The sequence below is a fragment of the Empidonax traillii genome, unplaced genomic scaffold (assembly GCF_003031625.1).
Source record: "Empidonax traillii isolate 1590-97213 ecotype Southwest subspecies unplaced genomic scaffold, ASM303162v1 scaffold300:size811877, whole genome shotgun sequence".
Classification (NCBI taxonomy): domain Eukaryota; kingdom Metazoa; phylum Chordata; class Aves; order Passeriformes; family Tyrannidae; genus Empidonax; species Empidonax traillii.
Window position 1 is genome coordinate 650,993 of NW_020955493.1, and position 25,244 is coordinate 676,236.

The 25,244-nt window shown below is 34.8% G+C and overlaps 1 long non-coding RNA gene across 1 annotated transcript in view; it reads left to right on the plus strand.

Moving 5' to 3' along the window:
* The first annotated feature begins 571 nt into the window (after nt 1-571).
* Nucleotides 572-25,244, plus strand: part of LOC114060946 — a 35,896-nt gene continuing 11,223 nt past the window's right edge. The window contains exon 1 of the long non-coding RNA XR_003572007.1: nt 572-696. This is a non-coding gene — a long non-coding RNA (uncharacterized LOC114060946). The remainder of the gene's footprint in view (nt 697-25,244) is intronic.

Sequence of the window (25,244 nt, forward strand, 5' to 3'; positions counted from 1 at the left end):
CAAACAACAGTGGCTATCTCAGCCTGATTTCCTTCTGCATGTTAGATCAACAGCAGACAAGGTGAATTATTTATATATTCCTTTCTAAGCTGAAGCACACTTCTTCTGCAGATAAACCAACCTGATTAACAATCACCACAGCACTTTTGGATGCTTCAGAGTCTGCTGAACTACTTACTACAATTTTCTTTTCTGTGAGAGTGGAATATAGATAAATTCTGTTGGCTTTCAGGACATCTAAGTTAGTGATTTTTTTTTAGATAAAGAAATACGCACCTCACTTGCTGTGGACCAGTGACTGGGTGAGCACCTGTGCACTTTGGGCAACCACTGTCCTGCTATAAAAAATAAAAAAATCTATGCTGAGGAAGCATAGTGGTAAGGAGGAACTGCAAATGAGAATATTTCTGCAGAAGATAGTGATAGTTATTTTGTAAGACTAAATGGTGCAAAAAATTAGGGCATTAGACTCATGACTTGGAGTCCTTACATCGTTACCAGAAAGAAAATTTTTTATTTCTACCTTTTCTTTTTTGAAAATGGTTTTGCCCTTTTTAGCAGTGGGAGAGAATATATACCAAATGATGGACATTAAAAAAATAACCTCTATTAAAAAGCTAACGTGTGTTTGCCTCGGTGATATTACCAGAGCTAGCTCTAACTGAATATACTTCTTTTATTTCCAGAATATAGAATGTAAATTGCTTTTAATGTTTTTGCTTTATCAGGCTCACGTTTGAATCATGTTTGGCAATATTGTATGATTTTTCATTATTTTTTCCATAAATACTGTATGATGCATTCCATGCATATCGTATACCATATATATTAATTTGTTTTTATGTACTCCACTTGCTAGAGGACAATAAGAATTTTATATTCCCATTTAAAAAAAAATGTGCCTTAGGTCTAATAATAGCATATCTTAGAGTCAATGTTCCCAGTTCTTTACTGCAGCTTGTGTGACAGCTTTATCTACTTATTAGTAGTATACCTACCTGAGAAATTACTCTCAAAATGGAACATTTTATTGTGTATTTTCACCTTCAGGAAACTAATTTAGAGCTGCAGAGAGAGGTTACCAAAGCCTGCGGGAAAAATACTTAATGCCATTGTGCTGCAAAAGATATGTATTTGAATTTTAACCAGACCTTAGAAAGATCACATTGCCACCTGTTCACTCACTGCCCTTTCACTCCCTCCTCCTACCCCCATTGACATAAAACTTTTACATTCAGATAATTGTTGCATTGTGCTGCTGGCTGCTATGGTTTTTCAATTTAAGGAAGTGAATTCTCCAGCTTTACACCTCCAGATTATGAGTTTTTTCTTTCTCAAGCTATGCACTATCAGACCTAGGCTTGACTTAGCTGCTGGTACTCACTAAACCCAGAAACTGTAGTGCCATTTATAATTCAGAAAGGGAAATTTCTACCACAAAAACCTGAGAAATCAAAACTCCAACAATGACTAAGCACCCATTACAGAGACCAAACCCACAAATATTTGCTTAAGGTGCCATTTTTTGGGGAAGGGAATAAAAATGTGGTTTCAGGAGGACACATATATTTCTCTCTTTTTATTTTTTTAAATTATTTATTTTCCATTTCTAGTTAGGAGTGATTCAATCAGTTTATATTATTAATCCCAAAATCTAAAAAAATTACTGCAGTCATTAAACCTTAACAATGTAGAGCACAGAATAGGGTTTTTGATAGCAGATTTGACAAAAGTAATATTCTGAGACACTGACATCTCGTGGCATGCTGTAGAAATAACAAAATTCTCCGGAGAGGTGATGTCCTTTTTTAAGTGAAGGTCAAGCAGAGCAGGTGATGCAAAAGACTCAAAAACCATGAACATTTTCAACCTAATTAAAAAAAAAAAAAAAAAAAAAGTGATAGATTTACGTTATAGCTATATCATTATCAAAAACAACATTGAATTAGCTTCACAAAACACTAGGGTAAATGCTACATTAAACAGCACTAAGATAAAATAGTTAAGAGCATTTTGCAATCACTTAGGAAACTTTTTTCCATTAACACTATTAATAAATTGGGCAGCCTTTTAGGTAACCGTAATGGGATGTGTAATGCCAATAAAGCACTTTAGTAACAGGTCACATAATTATGGGGTAAATAATCAGCCTGGAAACCATGATGATGATTTTGAAGTGGTTTCATTACTGGGGTACATCACAAGGTGATTGTCATTAAGCTAAAACAGTAGTGTGTTCTTGAACTAGAGAAAAATAAGTGCCATACTGCCTACAGCAAGAGAGCTGGTGTTCCATTCCTACCCCTTCTGAATCAGCCCTAGAGAAAAACCCACCACGTCTGGCTACTCCAGAGAGTCAGGAGAATTACCTCTTCCAATAATAACAGCAAAGTCTCTTTTTTTTGTAATTGGTACCACTGAAATACATCTTAAAAATATCTGTTCTCAATTCTCAAAATATAGTAGAATTGACATTGACAAAACAAAACAAAACAAACAAATTACTTCCAGTCACTTACAATCAGCTTTTATTTGATTTTACAACCTGACTACCTGCACTTGCATTAGCTACCTTTGGAAAGTGCTGTTAAAAGATCTCAAAGCGTTCATTCTAGACAATTCAGACATCTTATCACCATTTAGTTTTAGCATTGTTCATATCAATTTCCTCTCTCAGAAGTTATAAATGTTGAAAACCCAACCAATTATGCAAAAAAAAAAAAAAATCCTTTTAGAAATCACTATGTGGAAACATGTCATCTCTGGCCTGTTATTCCCCAAATATAACAGGCATTGTTCAAACATGTTGAAAAGGAATAATAAGTAAACCCTTTTCTGAAAGTAAACTTTGAGGTTCCCACACAGGAAAGAGAATGTTAAGAACTGAGTATGATGTAAGAACTACAATATGTCTTCCCTCAGGGTGGGAATACTTCGATTAAAAGGGTTTTTTCCACTAAACTATCTTTTCTGCTCAGAAGTGCTTTGCTTTTTGTGCAAAATTTAATGTGTTAAAAAACTTCTTGGTCCTCACAAAATTTTAACACTAAGGAAGGAGCCCTTTTTGATCAGAGTTCAAACAGATTAACCATCTACTGTGTTTCTGTGTTTTGCATCACTGCTCTACTTGTCACCTATATTTGAAATTTTGTGTTTTATTTAAATAAAATATAGACCTGCTGGATGGAGGTAATGAAGTAGTGACAGAGAACAAAACATTTAGAGATTAGCATGATAAGCTGGATGCACTCAGATCCCCAAGTCTGGATGAGGTTTATGTAAGGTTTTATAAAGACTGTCCTAATTCAAAGTAAAATTATGGTGATCAAGACCCTGACAATAAGAATGATTGAATTATACCCATTTTAAAATATGTCAAAGAGGATCCAGTTCAGTCTCACTTCAGTCCTTGGAAAGACCACAGCAAAAGCCTATTGGCAAGAGACTTTTCAAATGGTCTTTCACAGAACATTGGAAGCTGTCTGCTGACCGTCAGGGGTTCCAAAGTTCCAGTATTGAACTACCACCCTAGAAAAGATGTGTACAGGAACAATGTTTGCAAATTTTCTTAATTCAGTAGAACATGAAATAAAGTTTTTCTTAACATAGACACAACCAACAAAATTATAGTAGCTGAAAATCAAGCAGAAGTATATGATAATATGCTAGAATTCTGGAAAGAAATAAAAATACTTTAAAAAAAATAATAAATACAATGAATGAGAACAGAAATAGGAGATAATCACAAACTAGATGACATGAAGAATGAAAAATATTAGGAAAAATAAATTGCCTTTTTAAGTACTTACACAGTAAAAGCGTTGAAAGAGGGAATAATTTGTTGCTTTGTTGGAAATTCTTGATACCTGTAAATTTTATCTCTGCATCCTGCAAATCTTCCAGATGTCTTGACTGGTAAAGTGCGTGTTGTTTAGGGTATTTTTTCATTTAAATTTCTATTATGCAGAATATGCTTCTGCTTCTGTCATTCACAGTAGATTGTCAACTGTTCAAGCTGGGAAAAGGAGCAGCGGTGTAATGAAAAACTGACAATAAATTCACTTGTCTCAATTTTTTTTGCCTCTACTTCTTTTCTGTGTATCTATACATAAAGAATATGTACATATTGTTGAGAAAGAGAAATACTGATCTCTGCCAGTGAATGGTATGCTAAGATCACTACTGGAATAAGCATACCATGGGAAGAAAAATTCCTTTGCATTTCACACTAGCAAGCTCAGAATTACAATTTTCCTCTTTTCACAAAGTGATTTGCAGTTTTAACCCTGCATTTTTCTGTGGTGAAAACTGAAAATATGAGTCAAACATGCCATTTTGAAGACAAAATAATAAGTAAAGAAGACAGTAAAAAATGATGTCAAGGTATGAGAGGTATGAGAGGACCTTTTTACTCAGAGAAAACAATGAGAAAAATCCCCATAAATCTAAGTGAAGGTATTTAGTTCTTTCTATAGTTGCTCCTTCTGAACAATCCTAACCAGTAAAGCAAGTTAAGCGGCGACATACAAGGAAGCTCTCTCACTCACTTCCAGGTGAACTCAGAATGTGATACACTCAGCAGTTTTTTTATGTGAATTTCCATACGAGGTGTGCTAGAAAACTCCATCTTCCCATCATAGGAACCCAGCATGACTGGCCTAGTTAGACATATACATACACAATGTACCCTACTTAAAGTTGTTCCCAACTGTACTCATATCAGTAGAAACTTATATGCATAAATGCTACTGTGATACAGCCCTCATAAGATTCAAAGATTCAGAAGGAGGGTCTGATTGTACAAATTGCTGACACTTGGGTCCTCAGGGTATATAGGCACTTATCTCCTGGTGAAGGGAATTAAACAGAAGGCATCAGAGGGTGATGCTGAAACTCCTGCAGGCTTCATTAACATAAATGCTGAGGTTCATTTCAAGTCAGTGTTAGCTTTTGTCTTCAGCAAGTCCTTTTTCTCAGAATTTTAACGTCTAAATGAGTTTTAAAACTCTTTCTTTTTCCATAGTCATACATGAAATCTCTTCATAAATAATTTTCATCCTTATTTGTCTTCTGGCAGGAGACAATCACTTAGTACACACTTTTTATGGCATGAAATACATTTAGTTTCTAATTTTTCGTAAAGCAATTAACTATTAATTATGTCCTAAAAAAAGTAAAGAACACTTCCAATATAAAGCATTAAAAAATTACTACAAACTGGAGAAAGTATAATTTAATACCACTATTAAAATCGAAGACAAACAGACATGCATACACAACTTCATGGTTTTTAGTAAGATCTGAGGTATTTGTTTCTACATTTACTTTCCTAAGATAGTAGCAGAACCGTGTATGTGTATGTTATATCCTCTCCTCAGCTTCATTTTGGCAGTACTTGGAAGTTAATTACTAATCTTGTTCTCTTCCTTCTTTCTTCTCCTCACCACAAATTCCAATCATAACACACTTATGGTGCTATTACAGGCTGATAGAAAGCTCACACTCTTCCAGCCATGCACATCTGTCTTCCACCTTTGCTTGTCTTTTCAAATAGGGCATCCCTGGAAAGAAGAAATCATCTCTTTAATGAATTTGGACTTTAAGTAGGAGTTGTATGAAGAAGATTTCTCTACTTTTATAATCTTTGCGAGACTCTTTATTCAAATTATTTATATGGATACGTATTTATAAGTCTCTAATTATGGATTTGAAGAAAATATTCCTTACTAGAGGAGCTGTTGAATATCAGGAAGATGCTTAATTATGAAGTTTTGTTTAAAATGCAGAGGATTGGGTAAGTACATAATTAAGGAGCTATCATTCCCGACACAGTAGGTAAAAAATGTCTCTGAATTCCATTAAGTAATCAAGGATTTGTTAAATATGTGTCGAATAGTACTTGGCCTATGAAGAATATTGTTACAGAATTTTATGAGTCATTCATATGTTTGGGCCATAAGACGTGGTTCTAGGAAGAACTGTGGGTCTGGCTGGGAAAGACAAACATTTTATAACTTGAATCCTTTAGTATTATTCCCAACAGCAGTAATGAATGCTAGCTGGTGTCTGCTGCAGGTTCCAAAGATATATGTAACACTTGATTCTGCAAAACAAATTTACAAGAAAATAATTAATATCCTGGGTTTGAACAGGTAATTTCAAAGTAAAATTGGAAATCAGATAGGATGTTTAACACTGGATAAACTTGTCTGAATAATGTAACAGTTCAGAGATAATTCCAATTTCCTTTCAGAAAGAACCCATAAACTAGAACAGATGCTTGTAATATACACTAAAAGAATGAAGAAAACAGGGAAATAATATTTTTCTTTCAAAAAAGAACTGAAAATACTAAAGGACAATATTTTTCCACAGTACAAACCCAATTCTTTGTACAACTGCTTATATTTCTTAGCATAAAAATAATGAATTCTTCAAACAAAATTTTATTGCTGATGTCTTAAATACTTTTACCATCTGACCTATCCTGAGCACATACTGAAAAATTGGGTGTCAGTGACTTTTATCTTATACAAGATACCTGAACCTTATTAAATATTATTTAGTAATATTTTATTAGCATAAATTAGCTAATTAAAAATAAGCACAAGCCTTCTATCATCAGGACTATATAAAGAAAAGAAAAATTACCTGGGGGTAATTCTAACAAGTTTGGATTCCACTGTACCTTTTTTTTCCTCTGAAAGAGAATGGAAACAAAAGGGGAGTTTTTTGTTTGTTTTGTGAAAAAAAATACAGTCAGTCTTGAGTGATACATTATTCCATCTTGGACCCAAGTCCAGAAATCAGCTGACCCAGATCCTGGGAACAAAATACACCAGCAAGGAATTGAAGGGTGTCTGCTGAGCAGGGGCTGTTTGTCTGTGCTAGCTATCAAGGTTACTCTCCCTGTTGTCCCCTCTACCCTCCACACTTGGTGCCTAACCTGTTTGCTAATCACCTTCTGAACTGCTAAAGTTACAAGCAAAAAATGTTGCTGCTTACCAAAACTATTGATGATTATCTGAAAATGTTATATTGTAATTAATGTTCCCATACCTGTTCGTGGGGAATAGGGCAGAAAGCCCTTCCTGACCACTAGATTATGACTACCTGAAGTTCTGAAACCTGAGACATTACTTTGATGATTATCTTAACAGAATAGCAAACACTATAACAGCAATACTGGAGCTCTTTTTTTAAAGGAAGGGCATGCCTAGAATTTCCTGATTTTAGGAAAAATGTTTTTTGAAGTATATAGAGTGTTTATAGAGGACATATCAAATTGAAGTAGTTCAGTATTGTAGGGCTAAGGTTCAACAGCAACAAAAAGAAGTCCCCAAGGATGTATAGCCTCTGTAATGAGAGAAAATACAGAATTCCTTATAGAAGCCAAGTTTACCTCCAGTTCTCAGATAATTCAGACTGTTCTTAGAGGTGGTAATGGGAAAAACTCTCCCACTAGCTTTCCCAAACTTGTCTAGTATTAATTACTTTAACTAATAGGGTACTTTGACCTTGTTCCAAATTTTAGTTGTTTAATTTCAGTTTATATCCCTCAGATTAAAGACCCACTCTCTCCTATTCTGGAATATAATTCCCTCATGTAAGCAACTACAAGAAGTTAATTCTCAGTCTCCTTGTTAATTAGAAAAACAAACTGAACTGCATAAACCTTGATTATAAGACTTATTTGCCAGTGCTTGCATTATTTTTCGATTTGAAACTTTCATGAAATGGAGCTAATAACATTGTACTCTCTGCTCTGGCAGCAGTTTTACCAGTGCTATGTTCAGTGGAAGATTATTTCTTAACTTCTGCTTATATTAAGACACATGATGTTTTATTACTGCCATTTAATCAGGCAATTAAATTCTTCCAAGTATTGCATTGTTCAGAGTACCTGCTCCACCAGTATGTGTATCATCCACAGCCTCCAGAAACACAGAAACTCACGGTATAATCTACTGAACTGGGATAGAACAGGCACTCCTTTAGAGTTGGGACTAGCCCATTTTACAGCTCCATTAACAACTTTAATAAAACTGTCAGCAAGCTATTAAGTAATTCACTCAATCTCTCATCTTAGCATTATTAATTGTGATTTAATGGGACATCTTGTTCAATATCTCAGACATATGCACTCATTTCACCCCCTGTTGGCTTTATGAACTAAACTTACAACTTTGGGTTTATTTGACAACACTTACTTTAATTATTTCTTTCATCTGCCTTTTCAAAAGCCACAGCTGAATTATGTCACAGAACAAACTTGTAACATAGGTATATGTATTTACAAGTATCGTTTTTCCTAAAGGTGTATTTCTCTTAATTTCAGCTCGGTAATTTTGGTGTATTTATTAATTTATGTATTTATTAAGAAAGATGAATTACTGAGAGAGAAAAGAGAGGAAGGAAACTTGTCGAAGGTAAAAACAACTGAAAGACAATTAGAGCAAGTATCCTTTCAAGATCACTAAGTGACTTGTCAATAGGAAAGGAGAAGCTTCACAGAGCAAACAGAAAACCTGTACAAATGGGTCACAGTGTGAAAAGAGACAGAGTAACTGCTAGAACATAATGCTTTTTCTGCTGAAGTACTTCAGGAGCTCATTGTAGACTCTGCAGGAAAGAAGTCTTCTTTACGCAGCAGTATTTAAATAGATCACTGTTTATAAAAAACAAAGTTCCTTTTTCATTCTTATTCTGGTAGTCCCCAAGTGTGTCCCAGGAGATGGGTGTTACCTCTATAAAACTAATGACTTTACAACGTAATCCCTTAGAACAACAACAACAAAAAAAAACCCAACCAAATTTTACTAGTCTGCATTGCTTCAGTGTCCATCTGTGACTATCTGAGGTCAACCAATCATGATCTTATCAGGAAATGGTAAAATGTTTTTTCCATCAACTCCATTGTTCTGGTGCCCCTTTCCAGAGGAGCATCCTCGTACTTCACATGAATTTCTAGGATATCAGTTGTCAGCCTCTCTTGCTTCCTTTATACATTAATATTGGTCAGATTCTGTCTCCAATATCCACTCTGGAGATACCCCTTGTCTCTTGTATCAAGAAGCTGAAGGCCCAAAAAGCCACCTTTGTAAGAGCTTAGGTTTATCTACTTTCCCCCTTCCCAGCCAGCTGGGTCAGGAAATGCGAGTCTCTTGAACATCTAAAGAGCAATAAAGTTGTAGCTAAGCTCTTGCATTTGCCCTTATTCTTCTCTACCACAGCTCTGAACCTTGGGCAATATACATGACCAAGCTGTTTTTTCTACTTCTTGTCCCTATTTTCCAAAATTGCTTTGATGTCTGTGTTGTCTTTGTTTCTGTAGCTCAACTTTGCTTATTCAGTCTGTGTCTGTTGTTTATCTTATGTTCTGTCTCCAGTCCTGAGAAGACCAAATTTTTTATATTAAAATTCATCAAAATGATCTCCTGAAAATGCTTTCCCCCCTCCCTCCACCAAATATGAAGATTAGGTCTCTAATTTCAGTTACTGCAGCCTCCTCTTCTTTGGTTCCTTTTATTGCTCAGATTCATAAGCTACTAAGAAAACAATCCTGAACTTTTATTGTCAGTCACATTGACCACATATTTTCAATCTAAATACATATTTACCATTTCTGTTTTCCATGTATAACAAATTCAGGTTTATTTCCGTCATTTTCAGATCATTGTAGAAGTTCTATTCTCTGCATTAAAACTCTTGATTTATACAGTAGCACAAGGCTAGGAGTCTGATTTCCCACTCCACAAATACTTATTCTACTATCCGTTATGGTATCAACTGAGTGCTGAATTAATGCCTTGCACAAACAATTTCCTGAGGCTCCCCTACCTTTTTATTTTAAATATTATTTCAAGAATCATTTTGCAAAAGATTTCCAAACATACTATATGTGTGTTTTATCTGAATTTTACTAAATATGACTGTAACATGTGTGAATATCTGTGTATATACATATGTATGCATTATGTTCACATGTACATGCATACATGAATGCACACTGAAATTTATATGTATGACAAATACACATGGAAAATTACATAGTTATATTGTTTGTGCCTTCCCACACTTTTCATAGTGTTGCTTTCCACAGAGGCAGGAGAAAAAGGAAGTTAATAAGATCACTATCCATGTTTAACATCAGTCTGTAATTACCCTTGGGCTCTCTGCTCCTTGTCTTCGCAGTCCTCAGTACTTCAGAACACAGGTCATGTAGTACTACATACCTTGACACTGCCTAACACTGTGGCAGTGACCTCTGAATGTTTCAACAATATAAATAATAATAGCAATGCCAATAGCAACTGAGGGAAAATAATTTCAAAATTTCTGATCCAAGCAACCTGAAATGCTGCTGACAGGGAAAAGGTTATGTGCTTTGAAGTTTTCAAAACAAATGCATTACTTTAGGCCTACTGGGAAGATGATTGTGATTTGGTTTCCATTAAGGGAATTCACTAGAAAGAACTTAAGTCTAATGTCAACCAAAATGAGACTTCAGAATCAAACTATAATTTCACTTTCACAAATGTAGACATGGAAATATTTGCATTGAATAGTCTTCCTTAGAGACATATCTGATACATTTGGCATTTTGCAGTACATAGTAATTTAATGACAAAATACACCTACAGGCTAATACTTAGTATAATAAGGAATTATCTTAATTGTCTTTTTTGAGCTCCAAAACATAGCAAATACAGTGCTGACAGTTTCTTCTGATAAAGAGGGTTAAAGAGTACTAAAGCCTTGATATCAAATGTCTTAGACATACTCTTTGTCCAAAATCTTTTTAACATATGAGTAGAAGTAAAGCTATTCATATACAAGATCCTATCAAACAAAAATTACGTTTGGACCCACGAGAGGGAATCAGCTGTCTGACCCTCAGCTGTCCTTTTAAGCAAATCCACCATGAGAGAACATCCAGCAGTTAAACATGCCAAGAAAATAGTCAGGAAAAAAAAGCTAAAATTATTAGGATCCAGATGGTACTACAGGAAAAAATACATAGGTATTTTATATCAAGGTCACACTGCTGCCAAGGAATTCCATTGGCATAAAATTCCTGCCAGAGTAGAGGAACAGGGTAATGACATCATATTAAAAACAAAATACATAATATGGTTCTTTCTCGCTTTGTAGATGTCTTGAAAACAGATTGATATCTGTGAAATTCACATGACAAATTAGAGAATGAGTATACTTTCTACTCTCATTGGGATTGTAACATAAAAGCTTGAGTATTAAAGTAGTAACTATTTGCAAACAAACCAAGTAGAGCTTCTTTTATGGATCTTATAGACACTAGTGAGAGCAAAATATTGGTGATAATGCCAATAATTAATTGTAAAAAATATTTTTGTGCAAACAATGCTTCTACATAAACTGTGATCAACATTCAAGTTGGAAGAAAGATTATGTGTAATAAATGGAAGAGCCCCTAGTGAACTTGCTAAGAATCTAGAATTAAACTTTCAAGTTTAAGGTAATTCAAACAAACACCACAAAACTTTTCTACTGCTAAAGGGAGAAATAATTACAAAAAAAAAAAAAAAGGTTTACTTTCTTACTGAAAATTCTTTTTCCAAGGCACACCAACATATGTAATTGATGGTTCCTGCTCTCAAAAAAAAAAAAAAAAAAGTATTTTTCTCACAAGAGTACCTCATTTCTGTCCTACCCCTTCCTGAATAGGTGAAATGGCAAAAGTTCATTTCTGACTTTTACAATCTCCTTCGTAGTACCAGAGTGGCAGGCACCATCTGACACTGAGTATGTGTTGCCCCAAGCCACTGCTTTAAACACAGTTTGAAAATTAAATTTAAAATATTGGTTTCAGATTTTTCAACTGAAAAAGGGTTGGACAGTGATGTTATTGCCAACTTATCCACTAAAAAGAAAGCAGCTTTAAACAGCAGTACACTCCACTGGCTGAAAAAAAGAAGTAAAAAAGATATATCCTTTTATATTATTGTATTCAGTTGAAAATAACAAAATATTGAAGTTCAAAAAATACTTTTGCCATGCATATTTCATTTCTTTCAAGAGGGAACTGTCATAGTAGGGTTCTGTTATTATGCCTGATTGCTTTCCTAGGAAGCAAGGTGTTGATTGTCCTACTTTTCAGATGAAATAAAAACCATTTTGAGATGAATAGTTTACAAATCAATCAAAAGTCAGGTTCTCTGGGAGTGAGACCCCATATTTTCATCATGCCAATATTATTTTAAGAGAAAATTTATTCTTTATTGATTGGTTCCATATTGTGTATCTTAATAATTTCCTTTCTGCATGAGTAGAATTTCAAGAAGTTTATACTTGTGTCCTTCATAACTTATGTAGAACTAGGGAAAAAACCTTAAAACTATCAAGTGTTTGAAAATTTATGTAATATATTGAAAATAAAATTAATAAATGCCTCTCCTCTACTATGAATCTGTGATGATTCTGGTCTAGACCTTCCTGGTAACCAACTCGTAACCAAGGAACTGGCTCTGTACTCAGTATTCCATCCTATTTCTACGTAAACCAGGGAATAAATAAGTTGGAGATTGGAGACTTCTCTCTCTTTTCTTCCAGCGAGGTTCAGGGCAGTGGGTCCTTGCATTGGTCTCGCTTGTTTGGAGTCTGGTCTGCCACACGGGAGATCAGAGAGTGCTTGCCTTGTCTGCCGATCTTGCTTTTCTGAGGGACGTGGTGAGATTTGTTTTGCTATCTCTTTATTTTGCTAGTTCTTGGGTTTGATTGTGCACATCTATCCAGTTTTTGTCTGTTTTTTCATCCCTTTTTTCCCCTTTGGGAGTGTTAAGATCCCCTTCACTGTGTACATAGTGTTTTAATTGTATATAACTGTATACTTAAATATATATATATATTTTTATATAATTAAATTTATTTCAGGTTCTTCAATTTTTTATAGTTTTTTTTCCTTTGCCCTAAGGAAAGAAGGGAGGGGGAAGGAGTTGTTAATGTGAGTTCGGGCATTTTGGCAGGGAGCCAAGTCCAAACCACCACAGAATCCTGGGGTTTTTAGAAATATTGCAACAATAAATGGAATCATGTCAGCTTTTACTTTATTTGCCATAGGATTTTTCATGATGCATCTACTGATTATGTCTTAGTTAAATAATATGAGGTGCAAGATGCTGTAATAATCTATTACGAAGTGTGTTAATACTCTTCTTTGTTACCAAAGTTTTTTGAAAACATTTGTTTAACCTTCAAAAATAGCAAAAAATCATTTTTAGTGACTGCACTTTAAACTTACATGCAATAAGAGCAAAATAACAGGAAATGATTTTTCTTAATACTAAATTTTAAATGGAAATCCTGATTTTCAATTGGCATGCAAGATGAGCACAACTTTAGTAGCAAATACAGCTTTTAGCTGTATGTGCACCTGGTTAAACGAAAAGTAGTCTTTTAAATTGTTTTTATTAAGAAACTGAATAAAATTTTAACCAGTCATCTGATTAAGTTTAATTTTCAGCATACTACATTGAATATCCATTGATGTTCTCTATTTCTTTAGCAGTGATAGGTTTTTTTCTGCAAGTATATTTATATTACAGACCGCTAAATGTAAAAAAGTATAGTAATGTATACATTGTACAACGTTTCAACTAGTCTATGCAATAGAGAAATTTTGCAAAAACATTCATAGATTTTGACTAAAAAAGAACCAAAATATCACCAAACCTGGACGAATTTTGTGCAAGGATGCATACATTTGCCAGAAATCTACAGCGATGCAGAGAGACTAAATACAGCATTACTCAAATCCTTAGTGCAAAGATTGTTTAGAAGTTCAACTTAATCAGTTCCAAAACTGAGCAGAGCTCTTTCATAAGAATCAAGTTGCATAAGTGTGTATATTTAGCATGCATGGGGGAATCTGTCTTCTTGTTTACATGTAGGCAGAGAAATAGAAGCAAGGCAGAGGGAAAGCTTCTTATATAAGTATCTAGATGTAGATACATGGAAGAAAACCAGTCTTTAAGAAGGGTTGACTTGCTGGTAGATCTCAAATCATACAAGACATTTCCCTGTCTAAGTAGAGGAACTAACGTGTTGTGTTAGTTTGCTGTTACGTCTGGCTACATTAGTAACAAACAGGATGTACCTTCAAAGTACCCATGATGTACACCTGCATCTGGAGTGCAGTCTGGAAGCTCGTTAATACCTATGAGTGAGAGATGGCTGAAAATCTCACTCTCATGTAAAAGTGCAGTGGGGAAGATGTGTAGATACATTTTTTTACATAATTAAGTCAGTGTTTTATGTATATATCATGTACAAGATCTCATCCTAAAATAAATAAATAAGTAAATAAATAAAATAAAGAGGCAAGTGCTGTGAGACATTTGGAATAAAAAGTGTTCTTGGAAATGGCTTAACTACACCATGAAAAAAATAAATATTAGTCCTGCTTTTACAAAATGATACTTTTGGATCTTACCCTGGATCCATGAGAGGCCAGGAGTGAAAAATTTCAAGACATTTTCCCAAAAGTAATGTTTTCTCAGCCATTTCTCAGAATTGTTTTTGAGAACTTTCTCCTATAAGTTACCTAACATCACAATGTTTTTTCCTTATTGAGTACTCTCAGCCAACAAACACACCCTCACATCATTAATCTGTTGTGGTTCTTTCAATAAACATCAGTTTTTCAATTTTATGGCAGTAACAAGAAACATTTGATTTAAGATATTGCTAGTTAAAAGAAGATGAAAAAATGCTTCTATCCACTGGAAGAATCAGTGAACTGACAAGAGCACAATTACTCTGAAATATATTTCAACACTGCCATAGCACTCTACATTTGTATTATTTTTTGATTCCCCAAAGCACTGCTTTAGGAGATAGCCTTTAACTATGAGACTATTCAATAATAATTTGGCTTCACAGATTTGGCTTACCAGCATTCTTTGTAGATTTTTCTGGTGTAATGGGAAAACAAAGTACAGCTACTAACATCCACCGGTTATTATACCTGCCTCTTTAGATTTCTCATAAGTAGGTACTGGAATATGGCAGTAAAGATGAACATGAATCTCTCATGATTCAATAAGCAGAGGAATAAGAACAGTGGGTTTTATCAGTAATGGGAATAAACTGCAGTGAAACATTTTACGAAGATTACAGACTATGTCAAGATTTTAAAACATCATATTTATAGAGGGTTAAGAGCTCTTCCCCTTTTTCCTGTGTATCAAACACTCCAGAAGTTTGACTAATCCGTACATTACATAAATAATACAGCGTTTAAAATTACTAATGTTTTTAATACAAGGTGGTTTTAACAAAACTTTTTACTCTAACAAAATTTTTACTCTAACTAAATAAAATACAGTTGTCCAGCTAAGACATCACATGAAAAAAATTAATTCTCTGATTAATATTTTAATAGTAGGTAACAGGTAAGGATTAAATAGTGGTTGAGGCAAACATTACTGCCATGACTGAAATCAAAATGAGTTGCAAGAATACTGCATGAATTTCCCAACATTCAGATCCTCTTTCAGTGTAATTGCCTTTTCATGGAAGATAAAAGATGTGTAAAAATACTGAAAAGTTGTCTGGTCATTTGTGAAAACAAACAAAACAAAATCAGATAAATAAGGTGCCCACTAAGTTGGACAAAGGCTTAGTTATGGCTTTAAGATTCTAAAGATCACAGAAGTCAAAACACAATGGAGTTTCAAATCACCAGTCACAGGATGTATTTGATTAAAATAGAAAGACTGCACAGGAAAAATCTAAAAATACATAAACTAAACTGAAAAACATTTTTAAAGTTTGAAAATATCAAATTAATTGTATATAGCAATAGTTACTTCACAGTGGGTTTTTCTACACTCAGAACCTAAAAACCAGTCACTAAAACAGAACATTCAGGTATACCTACTTCTTTATCAACTATTCCTACGACTACTACAGTTAATGCTAGCATTTGTCCTTCAAATAATATTAAAAATCATCTTTCTTGACAGTTTTATAATACCTTTTTCATTACCTGAGAAAACAGGCTTCCCAGAAAAAAATAGGAAATTTTACATTTGCATTAATGAATGCAAATCAACCAAATCACATTTTATTTATTGTGTTTTCACCAATATTACTGATAGGATTCCAATGTCCTAGCATCGAGGAGCTTAATTCAAAAGGCATAAAAAAGACCATATAAAACCGTAGCTTCTGTCAAAAGGTGAACAACATTTCCTGACTATAAGAAAATATTCTCAATTTTAGAGAGTATAAATACTATCAATTCTTGCTGGATTCTTTGTGAATTATTGTTTAAAATTAAATTACTGGTATTTTTCTGGATTAGGTGACAAAAATCAAGCATTATTTTTTCAGAGTAAAACATCTACAAAGAACTATAAATGCATTCAAAAATAAAATAACTTGGATGATGCAGATGTATATATGTGGCACTTGGGGACAAAGTTTAGTGGTGAACATGGCAGTACTAGGTTAATAATTCTACTCGATCTCAGTGGTCTTTTCCAACCCTAACAATTCTATGAATCTCTGATATTTTTCAGCTATGGATTTTTTTTATATTATTTTCAGCCTGTTAAAACCTCTTAAAAGTGATATCTTGGCCAGACACAGGTCTGGTATTAAATTTCAATTAATGCTCCTTTTACAGATTCATAGATGGGCTGATATTTATTTAAATATTTATGAATTTGCAACATACTATTCATTATTTCTAAAAATGTTTTAAGGAATGACATTGTAGATTTTCCTTGTTCATTGTCAAGTGATCAGTAATGCAATGGTATGCAAAGTTTCAAGTGTCCAAGGCATTATTCATAGAAGAGGAGACAAGAATTACAAAGCTAGTAGTTTCCAGTAACCCAACATCTTTGGTAACATCTGCTTGATCTGTGAAGAGCTGCCTAGTGAAAGACATTTTATGTTCACATAGTTCCAGGAAGTATTCCAGGATGTAATAGTAGGAGAGAATGTTAATGAACAATTACCATGTCATTAAACTTTCATTTTGTGCAGCCACTGACTTACTCTATGCCCGGTTCGTGCCCCTAACCTTCCACGACTGGATGGATCCTGCTATGGGAGCATCCTAAACAACATTGTCCAAGTAGAAAACTGAGACTGGGCACCTCCTCATCTATGTTACTGGCTCCATTATTCAGTTTCTGTGTGGAACTGATTATGAATTCAACTTACTGTTTTCTGTTTCCCCATGGCCAAAATTAAGATAATAATTAGATTCCTATTTTACAAAGATAACCTAAAGATCAGTAAATGCTTGCAAAATTCTTTTAAAATATAAAACCCTATATAAATGCTAATGATTCTTATTAAATTAACTTGGTTCTGGTCTGGATGTGCTGAAGACATACCAGGAAAAAAACTTTCAGTATTCATAGGAAGAGTAGAGGAAATACTACTCATAAAGGAAGACCACAAGTACAAACAATCATAGCTGTCATTTTATTCTCAGCAGTCAGTTTCTGTGAAGATTTATTCTATTTATTAATGAGATTAAACAATTAATTTTTTTAATAGTGATTACAAGCACTTTACTAAGAGAAAATTAGCTTTTCATGAGAAAGGAAGAGCTGATAATGCACTGTCATTCACAGTGTTCTTGCTGTGTTCTCTAATGTTTCACTAACTGTCACAGTTGTCTCTGTGCTCTCACCCCCACTTCTACCTTCTGTGCATTTTCTTTTGCTTTGAAATCCATCTGGAGCCCTTGGTTCATCCTCACCGGCCCTCTGCCATGCTGTTTGATTTCCTGTGCATTGGAATGGGTTGCTCTTGTGCTTTGAGGAGGACATCCTTGAAAACCATGAAACTATCCCAGACCCTTTGCCCTTTAGGGCAGTCTCTGGTGGGACCTTGCCAAGAAGAGCACTGAACAAGCTGTTCTCTTGAAGTCCAGGGTTGTACATTTGTCTTTGTGTAGCTTGTTTCCTGTAGAAACTGATGACTGAACAGAGTTCAACACATGGAGAACAAATCAATTAGTCTAGGGCAGAGAAGCAGATTAGTGCTGTTGTGTAAATTAGTAACACAGAACTGAAGAAAGGGAAAAAAAAACTTTTAGAAGAGTAAAAGAGAATAGGATTGGACAGGGTTAGATGAAGTGATGAATTTTCTCCATATGTTCACATTTACTGAGTTCTAACTGCACTGGTGAAGAAGAATGATTTAATTATACAACTTTATAGTTCAAGAAGTAACTTTACTAAAGCCAGCATTGTAATGAATTACTTTAGTTTCTCTAGACATCCAGCTATGGTTATATTCTTTCTCTGCATTTATGCAGAAATAGAAGAATAATGTATACATCAGTGAATGAAGTTACTATTTTAATCTCCCAAGTTATCAGAAATAAAACATTAACAAAAAATACTATGACATTTTTACCCTGGGCTCTTCTCTACAAGCTATACTTTGTATAACCTTTTTAATCGTTGTCATTGAGGAAATTTTTTAAGACTATTACACAGATAATACACATAGAGAATAATTGATTGCTGACTTTTTTAAACTTTCTTCTCTGATTCAAACCACTATCAGAGCATATAAATCAGCTTCAGAGTATCTGTATCTGTGTTGTTTTCTTTTAAACACAAATGAGTATTTTCAAGTGCTGCCATCTACTTTGTGTCTCTTTCTATGTGCCAATAAACTTCTATAGACATGATTTTTCAAGCAAACCCCATCCCTTTTGTCTAAATCAAATTCAGTATATCACAACTATCCCAGAAACTTTTTCTGTCTGTTTTCAGCCATAGTATCGTTTCATACAAGTGCTACTGATAAAAATATAAGCAGCACTATTAGACATCTCAGCACTTTTTTTACTTATTGGAAGCTTCTTAATGTGATCCCTATATTTTTTCGGATGTTCTTCTACCTGTGCAAGTGGGAAAAAAGGAGAAATATGATCCCTCTCTAACAATAACATTTTGCTAGTAGATGCTCCACAGCTAAAAGCAAAAATCTTTAAAAGTTTGAATAAAAGAAACAGGCTTCTCAACTGGGTTCAATAACAATCTCATAAACTTTTAACTGGGCACGCAACAAGTAAGCCAATAAGCTGTACATCAGCACTTCCAGATAATGTTTTCAGTGCTGTTTACAGGGATTACTAAGAAGGATAGATGTAAATGTCCTGTGGTTACATTTGGCCTGATAGTATCTTCCATTGGCACATATACATATATTCACTAGCAACATGTGAATTATTTGTAGTTACAAATGAAAGATTTATAGTGTAAATATTGACACATTTTTATGACCTTGAAATTAAATTTTGTTAAATTCTTTACAAAGAGTCCTGTTTTTCCCACAAATTTCAATAAAATACCTTACTTCTTGGAACTATAAAATGATGCTAAATGAAATTAGGGAGATATTTCATCATAAAAGTGTTTTCAACAAACCTTTCTCTCTAAGTCAATTAGAGATAAAATAGCTGACAAATATCATGAACAAACACTACCATTGACTTCAGCAGTTTCCCAAAGGAAGAAAACTTATTTTCATTTCCAGATTTTCAATTCATTAACAATTTAAACACAAATTAAACCTTTACAAAGATTATGGTACCTTAACAACCTTCTCTGACTTTGAAACAAAGTTCTAAATTGTCTTCTTATTACTGAAAGTCATGCATAAAATCTTCCATCGATTATAAAATGTCAAGCTTTTGCTGAAGTTTTCAAGAGAGTTTTACTTTGGTGGACTTTATTACAAAAAAAAAGACATGCCTTTCCTCAGAAATATGTGTGCTCTTTTAATCTGTCTGATATCTAGAACTACGAGACCTGGATCTCACAAACATACTTATTTTGTGGAGAGATGTTAAAAAATTGGTTACTTTCCTGTTAAGAAACATAAGTTGAATAGTTTTGGATTTGGGATCAAAATATTGCTGTATTCTACTAATAATCATAGTGCAATTTTAATTCTGACCTGGAGAAAGATACACTCTAGATAATTTACAATTATGTGACTTCCAACCTTGTTCAAAACCCATAAAAGTTAATGGGAATTTTGGCATTCACGCCATGGTCATTAGATTGAGTTTTGAATGTTCTGGGAAAATTCCAGCTAACATGGGAGTAAAATTACAAATTGTCCCTGATTATCCTACCATTTTCTTAAACTATGGAAATACTCTACCTGACTGAAAAAGCGGTTGAAGTTTCTCATTCCTCTTTCAGATCTTATGACCTTCACAGAGAATAAAATGTATTATATGCTATCATATTTACTGTGAGGTTTTTTTGTTTGGTTTGATTTGTGTTTTGGTTTTGGTTTGTTTTTGGTTTTGGTTGGTTGTTGGTTTTTTTTTTTTTGTTATGTGAAACATTAGCAATAATTCTGGTATGGAATTTTCCCTCTTTCACTTAAAACCTAGGACTTCAATTTTAAGCTTTGATGATGGAGGACGGAATTTCTTTTACCTTATAAAGGTAAAGACACTGTTTTTTAAACTAGCAATTCATCTCTGAAATCAGAGCTGTAAATTCATTATTTATGAATTTACCTAATGGCTGATGTAATTTATGCATGTGCTTCCATAGCTGATACAATTAAAAATAAGAATAAAGAAGTCAAAAGCTGTTTTGGGACTGTCAAAATTTTAATATTCTGTCAACTATCCTCCAGAGTTAGTCCAAATACCTCCCTGGTTTGGGTTACTTCCTTCGAGTTGTAATGGCTTTATTTAATTTCTAGTTATTGGAAGATACATTTTGTATTTCATAGAAAAGCTAAAGAGACACAAAACATTAATACAGGGATTAAAGACATGACAGAATAAGTACAGGTGACCTTTGTCTAAAGCACAGAAACGGAAGCTACGTTTAAGGAAACAAATAGTTAAAAATGAATGCAAACAGTTCACATCTTTTGCTTTCTGTAATGTGTAGAAAAGCACAAATCTGAAGGCTTTTGTCCTCCATGCCCTACCCCAGGCAAGACTGGTGTCTGCATTCTGCAGTTTCACAGGGGTTTTTACACCCTCTGTGGCTCTAATCATAGAATTGCAGAATCAGACAGATTGGAAAGGACCTCTGAGATCATCGAGTCCAACCCTTAATCCACTACCACCACAGTTACTAGACTATGGCACTCAGTGCCACATCCAGTCTCTTCTTAAAAACCTCCAGGGATGGAGAATCCACCACTTCTGTGGCAGCCCATTCCAATGCTTGATTAACCTCTCTGTAAAGAATTTCTTCCTAACATCTAACCTAAAACTCCCCTGATAGAGTTTGAGATCTTACTGATAGTTGCCTGGGAAAAGAGATCAATCTGTACCTGGCTACAATCTCCTTTCAGGTAATTGTAGAGAGTGATGAGGCCTCCCCTGAGCCTCCTCTTCTCCAGGTTAAACAACCCCAGCTCCCTCAGCCTCTCCTCACAGGACTTGTGTTCAAGCCCCTTCACCAGCCTGGTTGCTCTTCTCGGGACCTGTTCCAACACCCCTACCCTCCCACAGCAAGTAAGCTGGAGTTGAACATGAAACTGGGGTGGAACACAGGTGGGACAGCTGGTGTGATTTGGTTTAAGAGGTATTCCATATCAGATGATGTTGTGCTCAATGAGAAGAGATGGGTGAAAGGAGGAGAAAGCAAGGATGTTCGTAGTGATGGTGTTTGTCTTTCCAAGTCACCATTACATGATGGGGCCATGCTTTCTAGGAAGTGGTATGTACCTGTCAATGGTAAGTAGTAAATGAATGTTTTCACTTTCCTTGTGTGCACACCTTTTTCTTTCCCTACTAAACCAGTATTCTTTCACTCACTTTTTGCCTTCCTTCTATTTTCTCCCTGTCCTCCAGGAGTGGGGATCAAGGGAGCAGCTGTGTGAGTGCTTTGCTGTTGACCACAGTCAACCCACCACAGTAAAAACCTGGTTAGGCCAAGGCTGAATACTCACTACAGATCTTCTTAGCATTGCTCTGCTCAGTTAAAGCCAATCTAAAAAGTTGCTGAAGGCAGAGGGAAAAAAAATCCAATCCTACTTAGTGAAAGAAAGCTTTCTCAACTAAATAGCTGTAGGAAGAGTTGAGATTTCAGAAAAAATTTGTAATGGAAGGCTAGCACTTGTTTCTCTGAGGAAGACTGCAAAATGCCTTCTCAGACGAGTTAGGTGTTTTGTGGTTTTTTTTCCCTTCTACAGTCAGAGGGAGTTGAGAGAGAGAGTGGTGTTATCCCTCTCTCCTATGCCGGAGAGACATAACCCTCACAAACATGTACAGGGCCCCAGCAGTGAGAGAGGACAGGAAGGACAGGGAAGAGAAGACAAAAAGTCCCGGAGAGAGCAGGGCCTTACCTTTTCCCTCTTAGGCCCGGTACTGCCTGGTAGAGCTGAGAAGCTGTAAGTTTTCATGTCTCTGAAATAAAACCCTTTTGAACCCTTTCCACCACCGTGGCATTCTCAGGCATACCTCATACCTGTGTACGTTTACCTTACAGTAGCCAACAATGAATCCATAGGCAATGTGAATACAAGACAGGAAGACGAAATATATCCTTGTGTGTACTTTAAACAGTTGTTGCAGGTGTTTTACAGGTTATTTTCAGAGTTAGTTTACTTGGTCTTTTTTTTTTTTTCCTTTTTTTGGTCAAAGTACACAATAGATTTACAAAGCTTTCCTACAGACAATTGATTGCCTAGATGTACCCTGAGGAGAGCACGCAAACAGAAAGAGAGGGGTCACTAAGACAGTGACCTGCATAGAGAAGGAATTGGACTTACTCCTGATAGCAGATGGGAAGGTAAATCCCAGAATACTAAGCAGAATCAGAGCCTTTTTAACTCGGAAAACAGTCATCAAGGACGGCTAGGAGTATTGGTTTTGAAAAGTAGTGCTAAATAGAAGTTCAGAGACTGCAAAACTAACTTTAGAAACTAAGGACACCATAGAGAAGATATGACACAGCATTTCGTGGTCCTGATTGTCACAAAATGTCACCAAGTAATAAAGAGTTCTTGTGTCTGTTAGAATGGAGAATGCAGTGATGTGTGCTGCCAAATAGCCACGAAAGGATGGAAAGAAATTCAGGTTAACTGAATGCAGCTGGTATCAAATTTAAGTGCACTCCAAAAGCCCAATCATCTTTCATAATGCTTTGACCTGAAAAATAAAAAATATATTAAATTGTAAATAACTTATAAAATATGTATATATATAAAAAAAGACAAATTGAGTTCAAGAACTTTAGACCTTACAACTCAGTGTTTTCAGAATAGGTTTGGGTGCCAATTCAAATCTGTATTTTTCAGATTTAGCCCATCTCAAAACTTTTTATACTTTTCCCCTTTTATTTACAGAGTAAAAGATAGATAAACTGTTCATATGAAAAGACTAAAAAGCTTTGTTTATGAATCCTTTCACTCAAACTAGGATCCATTCTACTCAAACCAGAAAGAATGTGAAGTTTCTTTAGCTGTCTTATCCAATTTCTGACATACACTGCTAGGGATATGGGGTGAGATTTCCAAAACTGTATTTTCATATAAATCTGCAGATAAAATCTAAGACATAGTTGACAGTTGAGATATTTGAAAAGTAAATCACCTGGTAAACGCAAAATATGTTTTACAATTCTGTAATCCGGTATTAATTTCTGCTTTCTGAAAGTACTGAGACTATGAACAGTATTTTCAGTTGAGTCTAGCAGTTTACAGCAGAGTAATTATGCTTTTTTCAGAAAAGTACAATAGTAAGAATGGCGAGCGTCTAAGGGGAATACCTCCAGAATGAAGCTTTTCTCTCAGTGTTAATTAGGGGAAGAAATTACAGGGATATGCTTTTCTATTACAAGAACTGCCAGTAAAATCCTTTTTGAAAAGCTCTTAGAGCCAAGAAGACATAAAGAATTCACTATTATGTTTCTTAACCTGTACGTCACTACATTTATTCTAGTATATTGCATTGAATCCAGTGAATTATAATCAACAGTTTTACAGTAACAAATTGCATAGTCTTAAAAATATAAGCAGAACATTCACCTGCTGCAGCTGAATTTCATTGAATTTATGAGAACCATAGAGGAGATAAAAGCTCCTTTCCAAGTATTTTCACTTACACATTTTCCTTTTGTTATAAAAACCAGTAAATCAGAAAAGCATTTCTCTCACTAGATAAAAATCTCCTGACACTCTAAGGCTTTGCTTGGAGACCACGAGCTCATAATTTCTTGGGGGTCACTATTGGAAAAATCTGAATAGGAAACACAGAACTAAGCTAAGCAAGTAGTGGGGAATCCTCTTGTTATATCACAGAACATTCAAATCATATACCGTAGGTATCAAACATAGAGACAAGAAAGAATGCTGCAAGGTAATGTTCTGCTTGATTTTAGAAACAGCATGCTCACAACTACATAGTTTTTACTTACTGAAGGAATTGAAAAGACAAAAGTAATTCCTAAGGCAAGTTAGGGCCACTTTTATCTTGCCTAAGCAGGATGAAAAGCAGATCACATTTAAATGCTTAGGTCAGACAAAAGCTATAATAAGGAAAAAGCTTTCACTTTCCAGGCTCTTCCATGTACTCCAGAACAGTTAGAAGATATCTCAAGAATTAAGTTTTTGGAAGCACAAACACTGTAGAAAAGTACACACAGTACATACGAAATCTCTTTGAGGCCCAGCAAATGTCCTTGGGTTTTAGAATCCACTCAAGGGCACAATATAGCAAAGTGGTTTGATCCTTGGGTTATTAACTCTTTTAACACCTGGACTTCGAGAGAACAAACTCAACACACAGTGGACTTCAGTAGAACAAAACCTATTGCTTTGTTTCTGTCTCTCCTGCTCTCCATCTCCAGAAGCAAAGTGTGGAGAGGAAGGGCTCCACCCAATCAGCTCAAACCTACTGCTTTTTCCCCTCTTTACCAGCAGTCTTTTGTACAGGCATATGAAATGAAGGAGATCTGTCTCTTAGAAAGAACTAGTGTTATAAATTTAGATACTTTTTTGTCTATGAATTTGAGTATAATTGTGATAAGTAAAGGCACCGTTTTTTTTATTCCAAGCAAATTAAAATAAAAGGGAGGTACTAACAAAAAACTATTTCTGTATATTTACTAACTTCTAGGCGTACCGTGGAGTCTGTGAGGTGAAAGGTCCTGTCTGGACCTAACACCAGGGAATCTTTTGCGGCCGGGAACAGGGAACAAATTATAAATGAAAATATATTTCTCTGTGCCATGTAGATACAG